Genomic DNA, 10385 nt, shown 5'->3' with positions numbered 1-10385 from the left:
GACCTCCTGAAACTGAAATGGTTCACAGATCAAGATCTGGACAGATCTGGCTTTGTCGAATTAAACCAGGAGCTTGGGAACGAATTTTTGAATGAAACAAATTGCGTAAGAACTAGCTTTCCAATACCTTTCCGATGCAGCTGACCTCATATTTTTATGAGCCGTGTACGATTTCTGGTGAATTAAACTTGTTCTGTGTGTTCTGCAGATATGGCTGTTAGCTTTTAAATCACCAAAAATCCATTTTTGAACCTAATTGAGTGATTCCAGTTCTGTAGGACTACGGAATGTTTTCTTAATCATCTCAAACAAGTTTCAAACCTTTATCTGTTCTGTAACTCTAGAGGTAAAGCAAATGGTATAGACATGCAGTAATCTTGTCAATCCATTTGTGAGAGTTTCAGAAATAATTTTAACCCAAATCCAATTGTGTATGCCTCTCTGTTTAAATACCTTTCAAATGCCAGTGGTCCCATATTTTTAGGATTTTTCTACGATTTATGGCTTACAGATCTTGTTTTCTGTACAGTCAGATTCAAACAAATTCCTAAATTTGTAGGTTTAATATTTTTGAGTGAATCCAATTGGTTTAGTCTTGTATTAGTACTGGCCATCTAGGAAAAATAGTGTTAGTCTCTGTTCATGCATTTTCGTTACTGTTAGTAAGGTATATGTGTGACATGCATTGTTGCACCAAAACTTGTTGGGTTTATTTAAAAACCTTGACCAACTCTTTTATTTAGAACTGGGCAACCTTTGTTTCATGCTTGCAAAACAAAACCTCTGCAACTCAACTTTAGCCCTATTGTTTTGCTTAAGTTTTCAAATGATGTGGAATGTGGTTTGCTTCCTATTTTGGATGTTGTGTTATGTGAGCAAACTAAGTTAGGAAAACTGTTTTCTACTTTTCCAAAAATGTTTGAAAATGTTTTGTGAATGTATTTGATGTCAAACTAATGCTCTTGTCCTCTTTATGTTGTTATCTACCAGGGGATACTTAGTTGTGCCATGGTGATACCTAGAGAGGCAATTGCTAAGTCGTAGCACTCTCATACCTTTACTAGGTAAATAAATGGGGTTTTCTTTTAGTTGCTTTGTAGTATCTATAAGTCTTTTGTATGTTAGCCCTTAGTAAAGTGGTTAGCTATTGATTGTTGAATGTTGCATGCTTGTTATGTTTGGAGCAATGTGATTGATTGTGTTCCTTTTATATTTTCCGGCGATAGATGCGAACAATTTCGGAGGAGAAGAAGAAGAAGTGGAATCGGACAAGGATTTTATTTGTACTGTGGGAATTCTTATTTGATGGAGTTGAAGAAGTCCAGGGACAAATAAGCCAAGGCAAGCCATCTTTTGATCTCTGATATGATGTCTCTTTTGATGTCATCTTGTGCTATCAATAGCATCATGGTTCTATGTGTGATGATCTCCATGTTGTTGTCATCTATGCTTGGATGCAAGCATGGTACCTCTAGTAGTTTTATCTTGTCAAGGTCTTGGTAATTGGTTGGGTGTATGGTATCATGTCCATTGCTACCCAACTTGTTTTCTATATTTAGCTTGATCATGTTCCACTTCGGGACAAGATTCATACTACACCACCTTCTAGTGTAGAAGTATCAATACCATGACCTTGGTGTATTCTCAAATTGTGATGAGTATGCCTAATTCCCTAAATGGTGTTGGTGTTGGTCAATTCTCATCCCTATCTGTTGATTGGGTTAGATAGCACCACAAATCTGAAAGTATAGTTTCATCTTATGTTGTCATAATACATGCTTAGCCCAAGCAAGTATGATCCACTCCAATACCTCTTTTTCATACCCTCAATGGTGTGATGACCCTCATCTCGGCCATAGTGTTGTATTAGTCAACTCATGAAACTTTAGGTTGGGAACCCCTCAAGGTTTACCTTGTTGTAAAAGTTTTGAGAAAAACCTTGGGTGAGTCGACCTTACCCGAGTGTATGGTTTATGAAAGGAAAGGATCTTGACAACGATGGTTAGAAAGAGGAAAGTGTGTGTGACTTGGGTTTTTGAGAAAAACGACACATGGTTCTCTGTATTCGCCCGGAACAATTAACCCGCGCAACCACACTACTCCAACGTGGGCACGGGGCTTAGCTTGACATTTGTTCTTCTTAGCATGAGGCACCGCACAACTATACAAGGGTACGGTTACCCCCGAGTCCGGGTTGTCGTAGTTGGAGACAATAGTATAACGGGAGGCCTTCGGGGCTGACCCATCCGGAAGACACTATGGGTCTCCTGGCTTGGCGGTGGAGCCACGCTCAAGAGGAGGTGAGCTGCCACGGTGCCGGGGAGGTACATACTCCATAGGGTAGGACCTCTTGCTAAGTTGAATGGGCGAAAGGCTTCGACTGATTATCCGAGACTCGCATACTTCCGTATGACGAACCGGGGATGATCCCGGCGGATTTATCAGATCTTGTGGGGAAAGTGCGCAAACTCTGCAGAGTCAAATCTATTCGAATAGCCGCGTCCGCGGTCATGGACGGTTGGGATGGCCGTTACCGAGCTGTGTCGAGTTTTGGTTTAGAAAATGATTTCCAAAGGAAATGTGTGTGTTGGATGTACCGGAAGGGTACAGAAAGGCTGGTGCCGACCATATGGAGATGGTCGAGGAAAATGAAACAAAATTGGGTGACCCTTCCTAGTGTTTCATGTAGAGGGACTCTTCTTCAATAAAGATATAGAGATGTCGTAGTTTATCTTTTGAAGTATCTTCTTCAACAAAGATATAGAGATGTCATAGGACTTCCCTAGTATCCCCATCAATTGAGATGGCGGTATGCTACCTCTTCTTTAACAAAGGTATAGAGATGTCATAGGACTCCCTTAGTGTCCCCATCACTCGAGATGCCGGGATGCTATATCCACAAGAGAAACTATTTCTCTTCCACATGCTATATCCACAAGAGAAACTATTTCTCTTCCACATGCTACATCCACGAGAGAAACTATTTTTCCTCTCTTGTCTTCTCTAGTTAGAATTTTTATCACCTTCTTGATGGTTTGCGAGTACAATTCCAAATGTACTCACGGCTTTGTCCCTGGCTATTTACTTGGCCAGACTTGAAGGAGTTCGACAGATGAAGGAGTTGACGACGTCTATGCGAGCTAGGAACGTCTTCCGAGTCAGTTGCCTATAGGGTTATGGCAGATGACTTGTGTACTGCGCTGCTGAAGTGATGATGCTACTCTGATGTTTAGTTAGGCCCTTCGAGGCTATTATGTAAGTATTGGTCATGTGACCATGTTGTAATTTTCTTATTCCGCTTTGTAATGGATGGTGTAATTTGATATCAGTTCGGTTATGTGTTCACGGCGCACTGATCATGGGATCGTGAACTGTATACATAACAGGGAATTTCGGACAGCTAGTCCGGGGTCCCCACACTGCTGGTATCAGAGCTATCCTGACTGTAGGAGACCTTAGTTAGCAAGGACGTTAGTTAGGAAGCAATTACTTGGGAAAAACTATTTACGAAACAAATTCTTTCTTTAGTCGGAAGCATAGCTTCTACTCCTCTTATTTATTCAAAGCTTCTAAATTCTTATCTCTCCGCTTTATAAAAAGGTTTGAAAATTCTTGCTCTATTGTCTCATCCTCTTCAAACCTACATATTGGACGATGTCCCCGACTCAGACCGGAGACTCAAAGTCAAAGATGGATCAACCTTTTATGAAGTCTCACGTATCTCCAACAACATCTATTGAAGGTTAGATGCCGACTTAGTCGTGCTCATGTAGGGATGATAACATCATGTCTTTGGTTTTCACCAAAGTATGTCAAAGATCTGACCTTGTTCCTCCATGGGCTTGCACTTTTTGCAGTCATCAGGGATCAAGTCCTCAGTTTCTTGACTAGTAATTTTTAGGCCAGCCACGAGAAGATCTCGACTTCGGGAGCACCTCGACAGCTACCTCTCTCAAGACCTCATGTTTCCGGGATATCGAAACTAGAAGATCTACACAGTTTTTGCCTCCACCTCAACATCGACGAGACAACACCAGGCCTGCTTCGCCACCAACTGCTCCAAGAATTCTTATGGGAGACGCTGTCAACAAGATGAAGACGCCAACATATGTGACCAGCCCCCAAACCTATAGGATGGATAGGACAAACTCAATCGCCTCGATTGAGCTACCCCCACGTATTAGGTATCTCTGGATACTTAGAGTGCCTTGTTTGTTGTGCTGATTGCTTGTAGTCCCCTCGTGTGCTGCCTTGAGTGTATTTTATTTGTTTGTTGTGTGTATGATTGTCTTGCTCTTTCGGTCTGAAAAACATTCTTAGTGCGATAACTTAGCATTAGAAGCCTCCCTGATATGTTTTCACCCTCACCTACCTCACCAATGGTTTGCTGACTGCTAGTTAGTTGGATAGGTTACCGGAAAACTCTAACTCTAAAACCCGTCAATAGTTGTTTCGCAACCGTCAGAGAAACTAACCCAGACCCTTATCAACACTATGTACTTTCAAGATCAGCTGAAGCATCTCTACTACGCCAACAAAGCAGAAGCCAATACCTTCAAGATCAGTTGAAGCATCTCGACTACGCCAAGAAAGCAGAAGCCCCAACCTCCAGGAGTGACTGCACCTCTGCGAGAAGTCTTACTAATTTGGTCTAACCTTAGAGCATAACCGCACTAACCTCGAGCATATCTTCTTGAAACCACCCTCTAACACATCGTCTAACAAGCTGAGGGAACAATAGCATCAAAGCCAAGCTGCATCACCTGGTTCATCCGCTCCTCATCAAGTGAAGCTCCTGAAGATACCTCAAGACTCAAGATTAGGTGTAGTTTAACCGCACACTTCTCAACTGGTACAAGTCAGCACCAACTCTCAAGCTCAAGATTGTCTCCGACGACCTTCGTTGCTACTTCATATGGACACAACCAGGCGCTTCATCGACTTACTAACTTACCGCACGTTATAAGGTTTAGTAAACACCGTGAGTGCCTTTTGAAGCCGTGGTCTACATTTCTCCCCCGAAGATTCTTCAACTAAATACGGAAGATCGACAACTTCTTCAGAAGCCCCAGACAGAACTACAAGGCAGAAGCTCTGAGTTTTTCCGAGAACCCGGTGAAAAATCTTAAGGGTGGAAGACTTCGTCTTCCACTATAAATTGGAGCTAACCCTAACATTTTTTAACCTTTCTAAAAACACCGATGGGAACTTGGGATGCACTAACCCCTCTTGGAGCCGTGGACTACACAACGCCCTCAGAAGATGTTCAACTCAAGATGGGAGATCAATGGCTTCTTCAAAAAAGCGCCCGACAAGACCTATGGCTGAAGCTCTAAGTTTTCAGGAACCCCGCTGAACAAATTTAAGGGTGGAAGACTTCGTCTTCCACTAAAATATTAAGCTAACTCTAAAAAAAAATTCACCCCTGCTAAAGAAACCGCTCCAGTGCACTAACTTTCCCAGAATCTTGAACCCCCGCTAGGATCACTTAGAAGCTACAGATCTAACACCTGCATGGAGTAGTCAACCTCTTCACGAAGCTCGCCATCGGCAGAAATCTATCATGTCTCCCTGAAGCTGAAGTTGCGACCTTCTCAACAATGGCACATCTACAGAAGAATGGAGTCTAACTTTAGCCAAACTTTACAACCCCTCTAGCCCTACTCTTAGTAATCTCGGGACGAGATTATTTTAAGGGTGGAAGATCTGTAACACCCCACTTTTTGCAACCTTGATTATTTGTCCTTATTGCCAAAAATTAGGGGGAACAAAAACTTTTTATATAGGTTTAGTAGATGAATTGCCTTGATTTGTTTGTTATGATGAATTGCCTTGATCTGTTGGTAGATGAATTGTCTTGATTTGCTTGTTGAGTTTTGTCTTGAGCTACCTCATAGAACAACACCCCTAGTGGTTAAACAAGCAACTCACCAAATAAAACACATGTGTGGCTTAGGAAGAATTGTTTTCCTTCTTACTACATCAAACCTCTCTCCTGATGACAACATGAGTGTGCCATCTTGATTTTTCTCTTTGTGATACAAGATAGCTCAATCATCCTTAATTCACAACTTGGTGATCTCAATGCATGGATCTCATCTGTGCATCTCCCTCTACAATTTCCACATCCTGCATGTCCCATTCTACCCTTGCATCACATATATTCAACTTGATCTTATACCCTATCCAATGATTCAACTCTAGATCACTCCCTTCACTTTTACCTCTTGTTTTTATTCAAGTTTAATCTTCACAAAACCAAGAGTGGGAATGATGGGTACATTTTGTAGCTACCATCTACCCTTGAGAACACTTCTCCCTAAATTAAGTTTTCTTTCTCAAAAACCCTATTGTTTTTCCTTCTCTAGTTTTGATCACAAAACCACTTCTAGTTTTATTAAACCTTTTCAAGTTATTTCTTCAAAGAAAACAAGAAACTGAAATGGGTTTTGTTTCTCATCCCATTTCTACCAAGTACTGATTTCTAAAACATTTTTTTTCTATCTTGCCTTCTTTTTAACAAAAGGCTTGTTTATGGTACCTACACCATTTCTTGTTTTCCTCTTGATTATTTTACATTTGAGAAAAACTCTACTTTACTTGAGAAAGTAAGTAGAATATTTTGAACTTCTATGTTCCAACTAGTTTCCTCTCAACATTTTCAAATTCCATTCCACTTGAGTTCATTCTCAATTGTCCCTAGACAATTGAGGTGTTCCATATACCTTTCAAATAAATCCTTCTCAAATGACAACTCTTGCACACCTTGTGTTCATCTACCACAACCCATTCCTCTATGGCATACCACCTTCACCACCACCACCTTCCTCTCACATTGACTTTCTTTGTCAACCTTGTTACAAGCTAGCCATGATTATTATCCTACCACTCTTTCATATGAGGACTTGGCTCAAGAGATGAGCCGGCCACCCCCATGCAATATTGCATGTGGTCAAATCATCCCTCTCTCTTTTTCATCTTGTGTTGAGTGTTCAAGTCTAAACTCATGTGGACATCATCTCCAAGATGGCTTGCACATGAAACCTTGTACATCACCATCACCATCACCATCATCTTCTTGGCACAAAGCCATCATGCAACAAATACCATCATGGTATATTTTACCATCACAATCTTCCTCCATCTCTATATCTCTCACAGTGTTCATTTTTGTTGGCAAGAATGGAGCCGGCCAATTATGTTTGCATGCAATTTTCAACCAGCCATTCCTCTCCATTATCCTTCCTCTACAAGCCTTGTCTCCCAACTACTCCAATCACTAAGTGGGCAGCCACCCACCTTAGCCAATCAAAAAAAGGAGGCAGCCACCATCCTCCCTCTATTTAAGGAGCTTGGCCGGCCACTCCCTCCTCCTTTGGTCATTTCTTTTCATCCTCCACTCCCTCACACTCTTCTCCTCCACTTCCCCACGAAATACTACTGCCCCTTGCTCCCATGGCCGGCCATGGCCATGGAAAGAACTCCAAGATGAAGCTCCCTCCTCCCTCAAGCTTCCCCTCACCATGAGAGCCTCCCTCTCCTTCTTCTCCCCAACCATTGATGGTTTTCTCTCCTCTTCCTCTTCCTCCATTGCTAAGATTGGATCTTGATGTAGGTGCATGTTGGTCCAAGCATGGAGAAGCTTGAGCAATCCTCAGATATGAAGTTCTTGAGCAAAGTTCGTCCAAATCCTTGCAGTAATTTCTGCTATCTTGCTGTTTTAGATTCTGGTACGAACTTGTAAAATCTACCAAATCTCGTGTGCAGATCCAAATCGAGTGATTCAAAGTTCCGCGGATAGATATTCAAAAGATCTATAACTTGGCGTTGGTCCCATCCTCAAATTCGCTACAGATTCTCCCTGGTAAATAAAGTTCTGGAAACATGCAGATTCACTGTTTGTTAGATTTGTTCCCTTTTACAAAACCTTTTTGAGCAAACTCAACTGCAGGCGAAATCCCTCTTCAATACCTTCATTTTGGCGGTGGTTGCACTTCGATTGACCTCCTGAAACTGAAATGGTTCACAGATCAAGATCTGGACAGATCTGGCTTTGTCGAATTAAACCAGGAGCTTGGGAACGAATTTTTGAATGAAACAAATTGCGTAAGAACTAGCTTTCCAATACCTTTCCGATGCAGCTGACCTCATATTTTTATGAGCCGTGTACGATTTCTGGTGAATTAAACTTGTTCTGTGTGTTCTGCAGATATGACTGTTAGCTTTTAAATCACCAAAAATCCATTTTTGAACCTAATTGAGTGATTCCAGTTCTGTAGGACTACGGAATGTTTTCTTAATCATCTCAAACAAGTTTCAAACCTTTATCTGTTCTGTAACTCTAGAGGTAAAGCAAATGGTATAGACATGCAGTAATCTTGTCAATCCATTTGTGAGAGTTTCAGAAATAATTTTAACCCAAATCCAATTGTGTATGCCTCTCTGTTTAAATACCTTTCAAATGCCAGTGGTCCCATATTTTTAGGATTTTTCTACGATTTATGGCTTACAGATCTTGTTTTCTGTACAGTCAGATTCAAACAAATTCCTAAATTTGTAGGTTTAATATTTTTGAGTGAATCCAATTGGTTTAGTCTTGTATTAGTACTGGCCATCTAGGAAAAATAGTGTTAGTCTCTGTTCATGCATTTTCGTTACTGTTAGTAAGGTATATGTGTGACATGCATTGTTGCACCAAAACTTGTTGGGTTTATTTAAAAACCTTGACCAACTCTTTTATTTAGAACTGGGCAACCTTTGTTTCATGCTTGCAAAACAAAACCTCTGCAACTCAACTTTAGCCCTATTGTTTTGCTTAAGTTTTCAAATGATGTGGAATGTGGTTTGCTTCCTATTTTGGATGTTGTGTTATGTGAGCAAACTAAGTTAGGAAAACTGTTTTCTACTTTTCCAAAAATGTTTGAAAATGTTTTGTGAATGTATTTGATGTCAAACTAATGCTCTTGTCCTCTTTATGTTGTTATCTACCAGGGGATACTTAGTTGTGCCATGGTGATACCTAGAGAGGCAATTGCTAAGTCGTAGCACTCTCATACCTTTACTAGGTAAATAAATGGGGTTTTCTTTTAGTTGCTTTGTAGTATCTATAAGTCTTTTGTATGTTAGCCCTTAGTAAAGTGGTTAGCTATTGATTGTTGAATGTTGCATGCTTGTTATGTTTGGAGCAATGTGATTGATTGTGTTCCTTTTATATTTTCCGGCGATAGATGCGAACAATTTCGGAGGAGAAGAAGAAGAAGTGGAATCGGACAAGGATTTTATTTGTACTGTGGGAATTCTTATTTGATGGAGTTGAAGAAGTCCAGGGACAAATAAGCCAAGGCAAGCCATCTTTTGATCTCTGATATGATGTTTCTTTTGATGTCATCTTGTGCTATCAATAGCATCATGGTTCTATGTGTGATGATCTCCATGTTGTTGTCATCTATGCTTGGATGCAAGCATGGTACCTCTAGTAGTTTTATCTTGTCAAGGTCTTGGTAATTGGTTGGGTGTATGGTATCATGTCCATTGCTACCCAACTTGTTTTCTATATTTAGCTTGATCATGTTCCACTTCGGGACAAGATTCATACTACACCACCTTCTAGTGTAGAAGTATCAATACCATGACCTTGGTGTATTCTCAAATTGTGATGAGTATGCCTAATTCCCTAAATGGTGTTGGTGTTGGTCAATTCTCATCCCTATCTGTTGATTGGGTTAGATAGCACCACAAATCTGAAAGTATAGTTTCATCTTATGTTGTCATAATACATGCTTAGCCCAAGCAAGTATGATCCACTCCAATACCTCTTTTTCATACCCTCAATGGTGTGATGACCCTCATCTCGGCCATAGTGTTGTATTAGTCAACTCATGAAACTTTAGGTTGGGAACCCCTCAAGGTTTACCTTGTTGTAAAAGTTTTGAGAAAAACCTTGGGTGAGTCGACCTTACCCGAGTGTATGGTTTATGAAAGGAAAGGATCTTGACAAAGATGGTTAGAAAGAGGAAAGTGTGTGTGACTTGGGTTTTTGAGAAAAACGACACATGGTTCTCTGTATTCGCCCGGAACAATTAACCCGCGCAACCACACTACTCCAACGTGGGCACGGGGCTTAGCTTGACGTTTGTTCTTCTTAGCATGAGGCACCGCACAACTATACAAGGGTACGGTTACCCCCGAGTCCGGGTTGTCGTAGTTGGAGACAATAGTATAACGGGAGGCCTTCGGGGCTGACCCATCCGGAAGACACTATGGGTCTCCTGGCTTGGCGGTGGAGCCACGCTCAAGAGGAGGTGAGCTGCCACGGTGCCGGGGAGGTACATACTCCATAGGGTAGGACCTCTTGCTAAGTTGAATGGGCGAAAGGCTTCGACTGA

General features: G+C 41.2%; 1 long non-coding RNA gene across 2 annotated transcripts; it reads left to right on the top strand.

Moving 5' to 3' along the window:
- The first annotated feature begins 977 nt into the window (after positions 1-977).
- On the top strand, positions 978-9358 carry LOC139837571 (uncharacterized). Of its 2 annotated transcripts, XR_011754093.1 has the most exons (4): positions 7774-7864; positions 8030-8106; positions 8992-9065; positions 9228-9358. It is a non-coding gene; the product is annotated as an uncharacterized lncRNA (long non-coding RNA). The 2 variants fall into 2 exon arrangements; XR_011754092.1 differs by lacking the exons at positions 7774-7864; positions 8030-8106; positions 8992-9065 and adding exons at positions 978-1064; positions 1227-1341.
- The last annotated feature ends 1027 nt before the right edge of the window (positions 9359-10385 follow it).

This window comes from Lolium perenne, chromosome 3 (genome assembly GCF_019359855.2).
Source record: "Lolium perenne isolate Kyuss_39 chromosome 3, Kyuss_2.0, whole genome shotgun sequence".
Taxonomy (NCBI): domain Eukaryota; kingdom Viridiplantae; phylum Streptophyta; class Magnoliopsida; order Poales; family Poaceae; genus Lolium; species Lolium perenne.
The sequence above is the reverse complement of the archived record's forward strand: the minus strand, read 5'-3'. Positions and strand labels throughout refer to the sequence as shown.